Raw genomic sequence first — 15,449 nt, forward strand, 5'->3', positions numbered from 1 at the left:
GCCCTGTGTGTTCACATGTTGACCCAACGACATCGTCAATTACGACTGCAGTGTGTACGGATCATCGGGATTCGACCGCCGATCGATGGAAAAGTGTCGGCCCTCCGGGTGAATTACATTTTTGCTAGACTAGATCGATGGTCGTTTCCACAAACGCCGTCATAGAGGTGAACGGCAGCTCGGAACGTGCAGACCGCACACAGACGCATGCTGGTGGGAGCAGTATTATGCTACGGGAGATATTCTCCTGCGCTTGCGTAGGAGCTGTGGTAGTAATCGAAGATACGCTGACTGCTGCGAATCAGCTGCATCCCTTCATGCTTGATGTCTTCCCCGACGGCGTTGTCATCTTTCAACAGTACAATTGTCCGTGCCTCGGAGCCAGAACCGTGCTACAGTGGTTTGAGGAGCTTTATAGTAAGCTCACGTTGATGTCTCGGCGTCCATGATGAATAGCCTCTGGACCACTAAATTCAGAGAGGTCAGTTAAGTTTGAAAATTCGATATAACGCTCTCTGGGCTGCTGCTATTATGTGTTTCCACAGATCATCTTTACCTCAAAATTGCTTCCTCGTATCTAATGCCTGCAAGACAGCTTTTTTTCATTCAAAACACACGCATAGTGTCTGTACTTAACGCTGTTGAATCGAAAACTTACGCATTAACACAGGACTGAAAATTCCATTCAGCGATAATTTTGCCTGTTCTTTTCCGTAGTAAATTAAACTCTGAAATATTCGTAATCTGAGAAAAAATTATTCGCTGTTGGCGCTTCAAGCAGACGCATTGTGGGCTCAGTGCTACAGATTAAAAAAATTCTTCAACATATTTTTTCAAGGAAGTGTGAGAATCTGTGTTTCTAAGTATTTGAGGGGCCTTGTGCCTCTTTGTAAGGCTATTGGTTCTCACGTGCGTTGTAGTTTACCCGTCTTAGAGACTGTCTTCTGAAGCTATAGTACGTGATAACAAGGAAAATTTGTTGCAAAAGAGAGGTTCAAATGGCTCTGAGCACTATTGGACTTAACAGCTGAGGTCATCAGTCCCCTAGAAGTTAGAACTACTTAAACCTAACTAACCTAAGGACATCACAAACATCCATGCCCGAAGCAGGATTCGAACCTGTGACCGTAGTGGCCGCGCGGTTCCGGATTGAAGCGCCTAGAACCGCTCGGCCACACTGGCTGGCAAAAGAGAGGAAATCGATGTGTCCCGCAGCTGATGTTATATTAATTGCAAGGCACAAATGCAGTAGGTATTGTTTGAATTTCGACACGATGCGACAGGGATTTGCAGACTCAGTAATGTGCTCTCAGGGAAATAGTTTACAATACTCGCGGACGACTGCACTAGGCTAGTGCGTTTGATGCCTTTTAAACGAGAAAGCTGGCAGACGCAGAGCTGACACTGCTAGTAGAACTGGCGCCCTGCGTGATATGCTGGCTGAGTCGCCGTCGCTGCGCCTTACCTCTAATAAGCAGTCACGTGCAGAAGTATCTGAACTCTTTGCTTCATTATTTATCAAGCTATGGATGTATACCGAAGCGCCAAAGAAACTGGAATAGACATACGTATTCAAATGCAGAGATATGTAAAAGGCAGAATACGGCGCTACGGTCGGCAACGCCTATGTAAGACAAAAAGTGTCTGGCGCAGTTGTTGGATCGGTTGCTGCTGCTACAATGGCAGGTTATCAAGATTTAAGTGAGTTGGAATGTTGTGTCACAGTCGGCGCACGAGCGATGGGACACAGCATCTCCGAGGTAACGATGAAGTGGGGATTTTCCCATACGACCATTTCACGAGTGTACCGTGAATATCAGGAATCCGGTAAAGCATCAAGTCTCCGACATCACTGCGGCCTGAAAAAGATCCTGCAAGAATGGGACCAACGACGACTGAAGACAATCGTTCAACGTGACAGAAGTGCAGCTCTTCCGCAAATTTGTGCAGATTTCAATGCTGGGCCATCAACAAGTGTCAGCGTGCGAACCATTCAACGAAACATCATCGGTATGGGCTTTCGGAGGCGAAGGCCCACTCGTGTACCCTTTATTGCTGCTCGACACAAAGCTATACGCCCTGCCTGCACCCGCAAACACCGACATTGGACTCTTGATGACTCGAAACATGTTGCGTTGTCGGACGAGTCTCGTTTCAAATTGTATCAAGCAGGTTGACGTGTACGGGTATGGAGACAACCTCATGAATCCACGGACAGTGTATGTCAGCAGGGGACTCTTCGAGGTGGTGAAGGCTCTGTAATGGTGTGGGGCGTGTGCAGTTGGAGTGATATGGGACCCCTGATACGTCTGACAGGTGACATGTGTGTAAGCATTCTGTCTGATCACCTGCATTCATTCATGTCTATTGTGCATTCCGACGGATTTGGACAATTCCAGCACGATAATGCTGCAGCCCACACATCCAGAATTGCTACAGAGTGGCTCCAGGAACACTCTTCTGAATTTGAACACTTCTGCTGGCCATCAAACTCCCCAGACATGAACATTACTGATGCCTTTCAACGTGGTGTTCAGAAGAGATCTCCATCCCCTAGTACTTTTTAGGTATTTATGGACAGCCCTGCAGGATTCATGGTGTCAATTCCCTCCAACACTACTTCAGACAATAGTTGAGTCCATGCCACGTCGTGTTGAGGCGCTTCTGCGTGCCCGTGGGGTCCCTACAAGATATTAGGCAGGTACACCAGTTTCTTTGGCCCTTCAATGTAGTTCAATGTGAAGAAATAGTGCTTGATGTCTCTACTTTTTTTCGAAACTGTATTTGAGTTCAAATGGCTCTGAGCACTATGGGACTCAACTGCTGTGGTCATAAGTCCCCTAGAACTAAGAACTAATTAAACCTAACTAACCTAAGGACATCACACACATCCATGCCCGAGGCAGGATTCGAACCTGCGACCGTAGCAGCCCCGCGGTTCCGGACTGCGCGCCTAGAACCACTAGACCACCGCGGCCGGCAAACTGTATTTGACTCTGAGCTTGGTGTAATATGACACACATATCAATTAGGCAGCAGCAAGCCTGAACGCGCTGACAAAACGTTCTGCAAGCTCCAACTAGTCGATGATATACAGGGTACGTCAGGAGGAAAGGTAAATGCTTTGAGGGGCGATAACATTACTGATTCTGAACAAAATACTTCATATGGACACATGCCCTATTCCGAATGATTTCCGAGATAGAGCACATTTAATGTGTATTGTTATTTATTTTCTGTGTTATTCAGACATTGTCATTATTTACAACGTATCACAGTAGTGAGGAGGAAGCTGAGACGAACAATTTGATGCACGGCAATTGAGATCTGTCGAGTAGGGAAACTACTCAAATTGGCCTACAAAAAATACCTAAGCCGCAGCAGATTTTAAATATTTTTGTGCTCTCTTCGCGCAAACTGTTAGTCCTAGAAGAAGAACGGATAGGATCTTTCTGTACGAAATTTAATGTAGTTTAATTTTGTACTGCATCAGCTTTTCGCTGGGGTGTGCGGTTTCCGAATTATTCAAGAAAAACGTACAAAAGCGATATTAAATGTTCTCTATCTCGGAAACCATTTGGAATAGGCATATGTCCAAGGAAGCTCAGACTCACTAATGCTATCACTCCTAAAAGCATGTATCTTTCCTTCTGACTCACCCTGTATAACATTCTTGGAGATTGCGAAAGTATTGACTCGTTGAATAAGAACATATCCTTGTCGGAACTTGTCAGCAGTTGTTGACAGAGCAGGAAAATACACTGATCAGCAAGAACATTACGACCATCGATCTACTGCCGGTATAAACCCGTCCAGGAAATAGCACCGTCACCTAGCGAGGAATGACTCTAACAAGGGGAGGCCGCCCATTGTGAAATTCAGATTCGATTCATACTGCGCATAAGAATAGCTCATGGCCAGAGGTGTAATGTGGCAAAGCACCAAGATGCACTTCTCAGCCGTTGTCGAGAAAATCGACAGTTAAAAGAAACCGTTGCCGTGAAATACTCTCTACGATTAATTGTTTTCTACAGCATCGTGGCGCAGCGGTAAGCGCTCGGGTTCGTAATCCGAAGGTCGCCGGATCGAATCTCGCGCCATGCAACCCTTTTTCTTTGTATTTGTTTTTTGTAATTCAAATATATATATATATATATATATATATATATATATATATATATATATATATATATATATATATATAACTCCCGGCAATCAGTTGCAACAATTATGCATATAATAAGTTGTTGAAAGTCGTTTGTCGTGCAAAAACTGGCGACTTCGAACATCATTATGTTTTCCGCAAACAAAGTTCTATTTCACAAATGTTATTAATTGTCTTCATAATGTTAACCACGTATAGTTAACGGAAGACGTAGAAACGGTACTCCGAAACGAATACGTGTAGCGTAAGTCAAACGTTCGAATTAGAATAGAGACCCCACGAACACAAATTTGCTGCGGCATGTATGAAATATAAGCTCCGTTACTCGCTCGTTACACTTGAAGGACAGATGTTGAATGGGCCGAAACGAGCCGCCACATAACAGCGTAGTTGCCTGCTAACTTCGAAAGAAGGTAGATGCGGTGCCTAGCGCAACTTATAACATCGTCGAAAATCAGTGCGGACGGGAGAGCTTTGGTACACCCTGTTAAAAAAACGGAAAAATGGAGGCGGTACAATTGGAGAGCGATCCGCCTTCACCAACATGCGTAAGCAATTCATTAATAGTTATATATATATATATATATATATATATATATATATATATATATATATATGAATTACAAAAAACTAATAATAAAAAGAAATTGCATGGCGCGAGATTCGACCCGGCGACCTTCGGATTACGAATTCGAGCGCTTACCGCTGCGCCACGACGCTGTAGAAAATTATTAATCGTAGAGAGTATTTCACGGCAACGGTTTCTTTTAACTGTCGATTTTCTCGACAACGGCTGAGAAGTGCATCTTGGTGCTTTGCCACATTACACCTCTGGCCATGAGCTTTTCTTATGCGCAGTATGAATCGAATCTGAATTTCACAATTGGCGGCCTCCCCTTGTAAGTCAGACACACGCACGGGGCATGTAGTATCAGAGAGCGTGCTGTCCATGTGGAGAATGAGGAAGGCGCGCTATCCATCTGAGTTTGACCGAGGAGAAGTTGTAATGGCCCGGAGGCTCGGCACGACCAATTCGGAAACTGCACGACTTATGGGGTGTTCGAGGAGCGCTTTGATGTCTTCTACGCGTGGCGAAACCAAGGTGAAACCACTTCCAGATGTCGTGGGGTTGGGTGGTGTAATCTGACCCTCCTTCTTAGTGTAAGACGTCGTGGTCTCCTGACCTTCATTGCTTACATATTCCGCCCTCACAATCATATACCGCACATCAAGACGCTTCATTCGAACCTAAACTCGATAACATAAAGTCAATGTGGTATGAATTCATGTAAACGATATGCAAATAACAAGTAAGCGCACTGTGGTTGAAATACTCGAGGCTGGCGTACACACATACATTCCAGACAAGACGGTCACAGGAGCTTTTAGTTCGAGAGAGGTAGACCACACACCGGGAGGCTGGTCCCTTCAGAGGACAAGTCAATGCCAAACGCCGAGGTGACCGCTCGTGGAGCTGACAGCGGGTGCCCGAGTGAAAGGGGGAACGACCCTGCGTTGAGCTTAAAAGCAAATTCCGCTACATTGTGTGGGAGCGGCCAGCCTACGCATTCTTTAAACATAGCACGCAGTTTCAGAGATTTTCACACGGAGACAGCAAACGCCAATGCTACGGATTTCTGGATTAGTCGCCTTAAACGAAACGTCATTCTCCCGTTTTAGAAGAGCAATGCTGATTGGCAGACGATATTTCTGACGCCTTGAGCTAAAGGAGTAATGGAAGAGCCCGAAAGATATACCCTTTCACGTCTGGCGTGGAGAGGCGCCGTTCCGTGTCGCTCTTGGAGCGAGGAACAAGTCTCACCTGAGTACTTCACTGGGAGAACACCTCTGTCGAGAGCGAATCGAAGTGCGACTCCATATTGAGTCCTTGCGATTAAGCGTTGTTCACTGTGTTGGCCGACACACTTATTGTGCGGTGTGGACGGACAGAGTTATAGTTAAACGCCTGCAAGCGAATTTTTGAGTGGCATCGCGATGGACTGGTTATCTGACCGGTGTACCATGCCAATAGTTAGACTAGGGGTGAATAGGATTCCTTGTCTTCATCAAGGTGTAGGGAGAGTTTGCTTGGCGAGGGTCAATCCAGATAGAACGAGAGTTATCTTATTTGTCTGCAGCGAGCGGCGCAGACAGCAGTCATCGCAGCTTACTGTATTGTGCGCTACAGCTCTTGTGAGCCCCATATTTCCTCCACAACAGTACACTTCACTGCATTTCACACGCGACAGCCTCGACCATACCTAGCAACATTCTAAAGGATAATTATTCAAGTTGAGAAGGCGCGGCTTTCAGCCATTCTGCCAAGTCAATAACAATTAAACTTTGTATAGAAATTTCATTAGCGAATCCTATCCTTGAGAGGTAACTTCACATTCCAAAAAGAACCAGGATATAACTTGTTCAATTCATAACTAAAAGTGCCACTATGATTTCTCAGAATTTTTGCAAAATAAATAATAATTTTCGTTAGTTTCATGTTTTTCTTACACTAACTAGCACTACTCCAGTACCCAAGTATCCCACTAGTTATGTAAGAAAATTTGTGAATTTTTGTGTCATTTCCTTACAGCGGACGACTCCAGAAGATATTTATTGCTGAAAGTTTTTCAGGCATTTCTCTTTAGAACGTTAGGAGCGTCTGTCTGACTTCTGTAGTAGTGTGGGGGTGGAAATTGCATCTTGCAGGAGCCACAGGGTAAAGGGTACATCTCAGATTAATCCGTTGCGCAGAATAACAGAATAGCAGAACAACCCCACGCTCACATTAGTTGCAGCTATTTTCCACAACAAGCAAAGTATTCTATGAACAATTTGAGAGGAACGAAGATTACTATAAACTTTATATTTTACTTAGATTTCCGTGTAGAGTTGGCTCCAGTTCTTCTGTCTAGGGGTCTGATTCTTGAAGCTGAAATTCTCACATTTTAGGTCCTCATGGTTGAATTGATCTAAATAAATTTGAAAAGTGTTGTTGCAGAATTTTTGTTTTAACGTTAATATATTTTGTCACATTTTGAATTTTCACATTAACAAAGCCGAAATTACGTTGTTTGCCCAAAATATAGAAATACGTCTGATCTCATCAGAGGCAGCCGGCCGCTGTGGTTGAGCGGCTCTAAGCGCTTCAGTCCGGAACCGTGCTGCTGCTACGGTCGCAGGTTCGAATCCTGCCTCAGGCATGGATGTGTGTGATGTCCTTAGATTAGTTAGGTTTAAGTAGTTCTAAGTATAGGGGACTGATGACCTCAGATGTTAAGTCCCATAGTGCTTAGAGCCATTTGAACATCAGAGGCATGCTTACTTCTACTTCACTCTGCGGTAATAACCATATTCCGAAGAGTTTACTGTTTTTCTTGACAAATGAATTTCTATTAATTTCGAATATTATTTGATAAATGAATCCAGAAATAAACGTAGCAAACAGTGCTAGATTGCGTAATTAATAATAGAAATTTTAAGTGTGCCAAATAATTCGTAATTTCAAATGTTTCTAAAAAAGTAATAAGCTGTTACTTATCAATAGTAACATCGAAAATAAAGTAATTCCTTTTCATAAATTTTGGCTTGAAATGTAACATATTGTGTACAAAATAATATGAAAGTTAAAAAAAAAAACAGCTGAGATAATACTGACCCGTCCAAAGTTCGATAAATAATACTGGTATCGACAACTACTGTTGAGGTAAAGTAATGCTAGAGGAGGGTGTCCCGTTACAACGTCCACACCTCGTTATAGATGTCGGACGTCGTAGGCTGGGTAGACTGGTAAAACAGGACAGGCAGCGAACTGTGGCGGAACTAACATCAGACTTAAATGCTGGGCAGAGTACAATTGAGTCTGAACACATAGGGTAGCGAACACTCCTAACGATAGGCCTCCGCAGCCGACGACCCATGTTAACACTACGATGTCGGCAACTACGACTGAAAGGGACACATGAACATCAGCACTGGACGTTGGTGAAGTGGCAGAGAGTTGCATCGTCTGATGAATCCCGATACCTTTTTCATCATGCCGGTGGGAGAGCGCGAATCCGTCGTCTTTCAAGGGAACAGCTCCTTGACACCTGTACTGCGGGACAAGTTGGCGGCGACTCCATTATGCTCGGGGAAACATTCACGTGGGCATCCATGGGTGCAATTGAGCTCGTTCAAGCCACCATGATATCCAAGGAGTATCGTACACTGTTTGCAGACCACGTACACCCCTTGATGACGATCATGTTTTCCGACGGCAGTGGCATTTTTCAACACGATAATGCGCCACGTGACAAGCCCACGAATGTGACTGAGTGGTTCGAGGAACATAGTGGCGAGTTCCTATTGACGTGTTGGCCCCCAACTCGCCAGATCTGAACCCGTGATGTAATTGAACGTGGTGTCTGATTTCAACATCTCCTCCCCGTAATTTACGGGGCTTAGGTGACTTGTGTGTTGGTGTCAAATCCCACCAGCGACTTACCTAGGTCTCATTGCTTCCATGCCACGACGCGTCGCCGCTGTTACCCGTGCCAAAGGTGGACATACCGGCTGTTAGGTAGATGGTCATCATCTTCTGGCTGATCAGTGCATGTAGAAATACAAGACGACTACTAGTAGAAGTAAGTCATTGGTGTTGCTGCTGCTGTCCACTTGAATGCGTCATCGAATTACAAAAAATGTTAAGTCTAATATGCACTCCTGCTATTAATAAAATCTGTATTTTGCTTATCAATTACTTGTCATAATTCAAGAAAACAGACGCTTCTTTTGTAGTTTGAGCTTGGTCATTGCTACGTTCCTTTTTTTTCTTTTTTCCGTTAGAAGGATGTGCAACGTCCTTTCTGATTGTCAATGATCCCGCGCTGCAAACAATCGATTTGCAACGAATGAACTTGCATTTCGGATGTTGGATGGAGCTCGAAGTAGTATGGTTGCTTCTGGTGGTTTCATTGTATATTGGAACAGTGGAAAACGTCCTACTTTGAGCTGGACATAGCTTCTGGAAAATAGTTAATGGAGCATCACCACCATCACAGTACGGGCTCAAGTCATCCTTTGGAGATGGCGCTTAATGATGTACGCTCACTTATTCCAGAGTCACGAGTCTTCGTGAAGGACTTGGAGAAAGTGAAGAGAACTTGTTACCAGAAATGACGTGGATAATATTGAGCACAGCGACTGTCCATCACTTCCTGCACTCCGATCGAAAATGTTTTGACAAATACGAACCACTGACTACTGAGTTAAATGTGAAGTTGCTGGAAAAGTAGTGGCGTAGACCTAATTGTCACTTTCGAAATTTTCCAGATAGGACATCAGTGAGCAGAATGGAACGTGCATGTTAATGTTTTATTCATAATAAAGATTTATCTTGTCTGATGTTGAAAATGTGCGCTGATAAACTGGCCGTGGTTTTAGTGTACGTGTGACATCTCTATACGTGAATTTTTCAAATGTCACAGTATCATTTCGTGATAACATCATTAAGAAATGGTGCCTGGCTTGTGACCTCACACTTATTATGTCAGCAGAAAAGCGGTGCAGCCTGATGACGCCGTTGAAAGGCCTGTGATCTAGGTCATGTGATGTGAACAAAGTGGGTCAGAACATACAACTTAAACAAATGGCCCCAAAGTCACCATAGCCTTACTACTCATCGACGTCCAACCGTGTGTTGTCAGGCAGTGTGTTTCCAGTTTGCCTTTAGCATTATGTGATAGATGTTTTACAGCAAACACAAAACAAAATGTCAACAGCATATCTGTTTACGTAATATGCCATTAATTCAACGTTAAACTAAGAATAAATAAATAAAAATCAGTAGCACAAAATTAAATTAAAACAATTGTAAAAGTGCATGCTTTCTAGATTTGAATCGACTTATTCCATTGCTACTAAATATATGTGCAGACGATATGGAGAGGAAATTGGCACAGTAGGAAGAGATGTGTTATACAAATATGGCGTCTGGCATTTTGCTCCTGCACGGCGGTAATTTCCAGCCGCCTACCTTTAGCAGCTGCTGGCAGGGAGCCGCGTTCGGCAGTCTCTCCTCGCGTCTGTTGTCCGGTTCCCCTCTCGCTTACGTGAGCAGCACCTCTCCACTGCCTCGTGGCCTTGAAGACCTCCAGCTGCCTTAATGAATATTTATTTGCTATATCACATAATTCTCCCCACAGCGCTTCATTCCTTGATTCTTCAAGTGAAGTGCATGTCTGGAAGATATTTCTTTTGTCTGTCATTTGGCTCTGCCTGCATTCCCATAGTTGATACTCTGGTGTTACGAGTTCGCCACACTTGCAGAGTGTTGTGTCTGGACATAAGACAGACATGGATTATGTCCATACAGAAAGTGCATTATGCCATTTGTCGGATTTGTCTGGAACGTTTGCTCGGAAATGATGCAGTCTTCTACACTTATATAAAGAGTAACCACGTCAGCTGGATTCCAATGTCAAATGTTTCTCAGTTAGCGCTTTAGGGGTTGCAGGTTACCAAATGATGTCCTCTACTTCCTGCCGGACTCTCTAAACAATTTACTGCTCCCTTACATACATCAACCTTCCAGCAGTGATTCCACAGCAACATCCCAAAAGATTGGCTCACGTATATGTATAAAAAAAGCACTGTGTCGTCAGGCCACGAGTGACCTACCGGGACCATCCGACCGCCGTGTCATCCTCAGTGGAGGATGCGGATAGGAGGGGCGTGGGGTCAGCACACCGCTCTCCCAGTCGTTATGATTGCATTCTTGACCGAAGCCGCTACTATTCGGCCGAGTAGCTCCTCAATTGGCATCACGAGGCTGAGTGCACCCCGAAAAATGGCAACAGCGCATGGCGGCCTGGATGGTCACCCATCCAAGTGCCAACCACGCCCGACAGCGCCCGACAGCGGTGATCGCATGGCAAGCAGTGTATCCACTGTCGCAAGGCCGTTGCCCCTCACGTATATAAGGGGCAGTCAAATGAAAACGCGATGGATGCACAAAAAAAAGTAAACCATTTATTATTTCAAAAGTAATCGCCGTAACTATGGAATAGATGTCTAGCAGTAACAGAAGGGCTTCTACTAATACTGTCCTGTATTCCCCTGTGAGCTCACGCCGTCATTACGGCTTTCGTAAGTTTCCATTGTAACCCCACGTGCTAACTCCAAAATCACAAAATCATATGTTACAATAGATTTATATGATATCTGAAAGTTGTTTACAATGACATTCGTCAGTCTGTTCATGATTTTAGTTGCTGCCTCACATATTATGTATATAATTGTAGGATGTGAGGTCCACCACTTATGCAAAACACCGGTTTTTCAAGTACCCAAACATGTTTCAGCACTGTGAGACCGTAACTTTTCCCGGCGAATTGAATGTTCAAATAATTTACGGGTTTACTGCTGGGTGACGTCGTCGACCACCGCCGATATTTCGGCAGGAGCACACCCTGCCATTCTCAAGGCACAACTGCAAGGAGGAAGCAATGTGCAAGGGAATTTAATACCTCGGTTCACAGAGGAGAAACAAGGAAGATACCACACACAGAACAAGTAACCGCAAAGTCAACAAACAACAAAAGATAACCAACATCAGAAATATCGATAGTGACTATTAATCAACAGGTGAGGTAGCCCTAATGCTGTCCCTCCGTTTTTTGATGAGAGACAGAGCCGGATTACAAGCAGCATTTGGACAAAATCCACCATCTCTGTTTAGAAGGTTGCTTGATAGTTTGATTTCAACAGCTTCCTTAATGACACTATCCCAACAGCTGGACGTGCAAGCCAGAATCTCCGTGTTGTTGTATTACATAGGATGACCGGTGTCAAGGCAACGTTCTGCAATAGCGGATTTGCTCGGCTGTTGTAAGCGTGCGTGACGCTTATGTTCAATACACCGGTCTTCCACAGTCCTGATTGTCTGATCAATATATGACATGCCACAACTGCAAGGAATACGATAGACACCAGCCTTACGCAAACCAAGATCATCTTTAACGGACGTCAACAGGGCCTTAATCTTAGAAGGTGGTCGAAAAACACATTTCACATCATATTTCCGCAAAATACGGCGATTCCTGTTAGAAATGCTTCCTGCGTAAGGCAAAACGGCCGTAGACTTAGGTGCCACTTCGTTGCTATCGTCACTCACCCGTTGTACAGAAGGCTGACAGCGCAACGAACTTTCATCTGCCTCTCACTATAACGATTCTGACGAAAGGTGACTTCGAGATGTGATAGCTCAGCTGTCAAACTTTCAGGGTCTGAGATGACGTGGGCCCTGTAAACCAAGGTACGAAGTACTCCTTCACGCTGAGCTGGATGGTGACAAATATCAGCTCGCAGATACAAGTCAGTGTTAGTAGGCTTCCTACAAACAGAATGTCCCAACGTGCCATCAGTCTTTCTTCTGACCAACACATCAAGGAATGGACGGCATCTATTCTTTTCCACCTCCATAGTGAACTGAATTTTCGGGTGGATTGAATTCAGGTGTTCCAAAAACCGGTTTAAATTCTCATTACTGCAGCGTACTCCTTGAATCCAAGACCGTCTTGACTCGCAGTGGGATAAATTTATTAACAGTTATGACTATTACTTTCGAAATAATAAACAGTTTACTTACTTTTTTCCCATCTGTATTATTTTCATTTGACTGCCCCTTATGCAGGGTACCCAACGAGGAATGGTCAGTATTCGGGCATATGACAGGAACGACCATTCGAAGCAAAGAAGTCTGCTAAACATGGGCTCTAAAATGCATACCGTAAGATCTATGAACTCTTGTTCAGTAGAAGAGATGTGTTTCACGCTAGCGAAGATGAACAAGTGCTCATAGGTCTTAAGATATCTAGTTCTGTAGATAGGTTTGAGGAACTGACTACCTTACTACTCGGTTCTTTCAATATTCCGTGAAGCAATAGTATAGACTAATTAGAATGGTCTTTTGTCTGAACTTCACGTAATTGCAGGCCGTTAGAGGTCGTCTGATGATGTCGTAACAACAGTCATTATACCTGATGCATATTTTCATTACATTATTTAGTACGTGTAAGCCGTTGTTAAGCATATCTTCTTTTGTTTTTTTTCTTTCTGATACTGTACAGATTTTACTTTAGTCCTGTTAGCTACTTGTGTACTGTCAAGCGTGTTTGTAATAATGTTTCTCAGACTTTGCCCAATACGTTAAGTAAATAAAATAGTTGAGCACCATTTGCACATCTATGAATGTTATGGGCTTTTGTTGGAGGGTAAAGGGAAATGAAGGAAAAAGCCTTAAGAAATTAAAAAAAAACTAAGTTTACTGTGAAATGAAAACAAAACAGTAACCAAAATAACGGCAGTCTGTTCGAAAGTGCACATGTGTGAAATCAAAATCTGCTGCTGGATAACACCAGTTTCCTCCGCCTGTCGTCCATTCGGTGGTAAAGACGTTGTTGCTCTAGACTTCGACGGCGCGCTCCTCAGCCCGTCCATTGTGGGAGGAGGCTTCCTTCGCAACGCACTGCAAGTTTCAACTGCTTCCACATATGTTACATCAAGTTCATCTCATCGGATACCGCAGGCCATTCCATGCTGGTGAGTCCTACCTCCTGAAGACCCAAAACATGACTTACGCACCTCGTCGGTGAACCTGTGGACCTGAATTCCTGAGACGTACATTTGTACCTGGCTTCCTCCACACACTCTTCTACGGCGATGATCAAGCGTCAGACAAATCCTACATTCGTCGGTGAAGAGAAACCTAAGCTATTGATCCAAGTTACATTCCAGTTTTTTTCCCTTTGCCCACCTTCTTCACGCACCACGATGGTGGCTGATTTGTGCTGTTGTTCGTAATGGATGTATAGAAGCCAAATGGGCATCGTGTGGGGACGGTTGTGTACTATCTGGCTTGGTACAGTCCTCTCAGCTGCCTCCACATTCTTCTCGGAATACCCGCCAACTATAATTTGTAGGTAGTTGTCTTCGGCTAGAGTTCTCGACCGTGGAGTGCTACAACGATAGTGCCTCCCAATAGCGGCTGAATGTTCAAATAACGACGGTGTGGTGTACCCCAATTCAGCGGACAACCCTTCCTGTCACAAAGTGGCGATTCGCGCACGTCTAAGCTTGAACTGATCTTTCAGGGCTTGCTGAAAGACTGAGCGGTGTCCGAAAGACAAACTGTCTCGCTCACGGTTGGAGGCATACCGCTGCAGTGATAATGGAGATTTACTTTCACCTCCGTCACGCGGTTGTATATTGTGATTTACTGCAGTCAAAATATTATTGGGAAAGTGGTTACCGGTAAAAAAATTGTGATTGTCATGAGAGTGGTGCAAAACTTTTTTGAGTGGGCTATATAGTCCAGTAAGTCTTTGACTGTGATGGATCTTTTCAGTTTCCAACATTCAACATTGCAGCTTCTGCGTTTTTTTCGTATTTCTGGAAATCGACTTTGCAGTAGGAGTTCATTTAAAATTTTTGTCTGATAGAGAATGATTTCTGGCTTCAGACCTTGTGAACATTCCACTTTTAGCCCGTATGGTTATGGCAACTACCCCTTTTTTTATTGTATGATGGCCATAGCCACTTACTCTTAGGCGAAGGCATAAATATGATACTTTTTTCAGCAGATCCTCAATCTCGTTTCTAAATGATTTATGTTTCTCTGAATTTTAGCTGTCAGAGTCATCAGGGACAACGTTTTCATTAGGAAGGAAGGTAGGTTAGAGTTTAGCGTCCCGTGGATAGCGATATTTCCAGTAAGAGCTCTGCAGTGTTCGACCAGCCTGATGTCATGGATACATGATCATTGCGTACCAGAGACTGAACAACAGAGGTTAGAGGTAGCTGAAAGCCTCTAACAACTGTTTCCTTGTCGCACCACACGGTAGATCGGGGGTTTGTAGGGATGATAAATGTGTGTCGTTTTCGATTGCTGCCCTTGGAGGTGGATTTATGTTTTCAATATATGACTGGACGTTATGGCTATACAGGCTGTCCTATTTATCTTCACAACAAGAAGTAACCTTTTGCGCAGAAGGAAGCTGAAACATTTTTGAAGTAAATGCTTCTTAGCTACCAGGGGAACATTAACCAGCATAACTGCTTCTTTTGTAACTTTGTTCGCTACAAATACATGAACAACAGCCCTTTTTCTTATACCATCCTGTATTTTTTATCTGGTAATCCTCTTTCTCTAGTAAAGACCTGTTCAAAAACATCTCACTGTGTACAAGTCACGTAAACATGACGTTATCAAAATCCTAACAGAAACTTTGACTCGCCATTAATAGCG

Source organism: Schistocerca americana, chromosome X (assembly GCF_021461395.2).
Source record: "Schistocerca americana isolate TAMUIC-IGC-003095 chromosome X, iqSchAmer2.1, whole genome shotgun sequence".
NCBI classification, from domain to species: domain Eukaryota; kingdom Metazoa; phylum Arthropoda; class Insecta; order Orthoptera; family Acrididae; genus Schistocerca; species Schistocerca americana.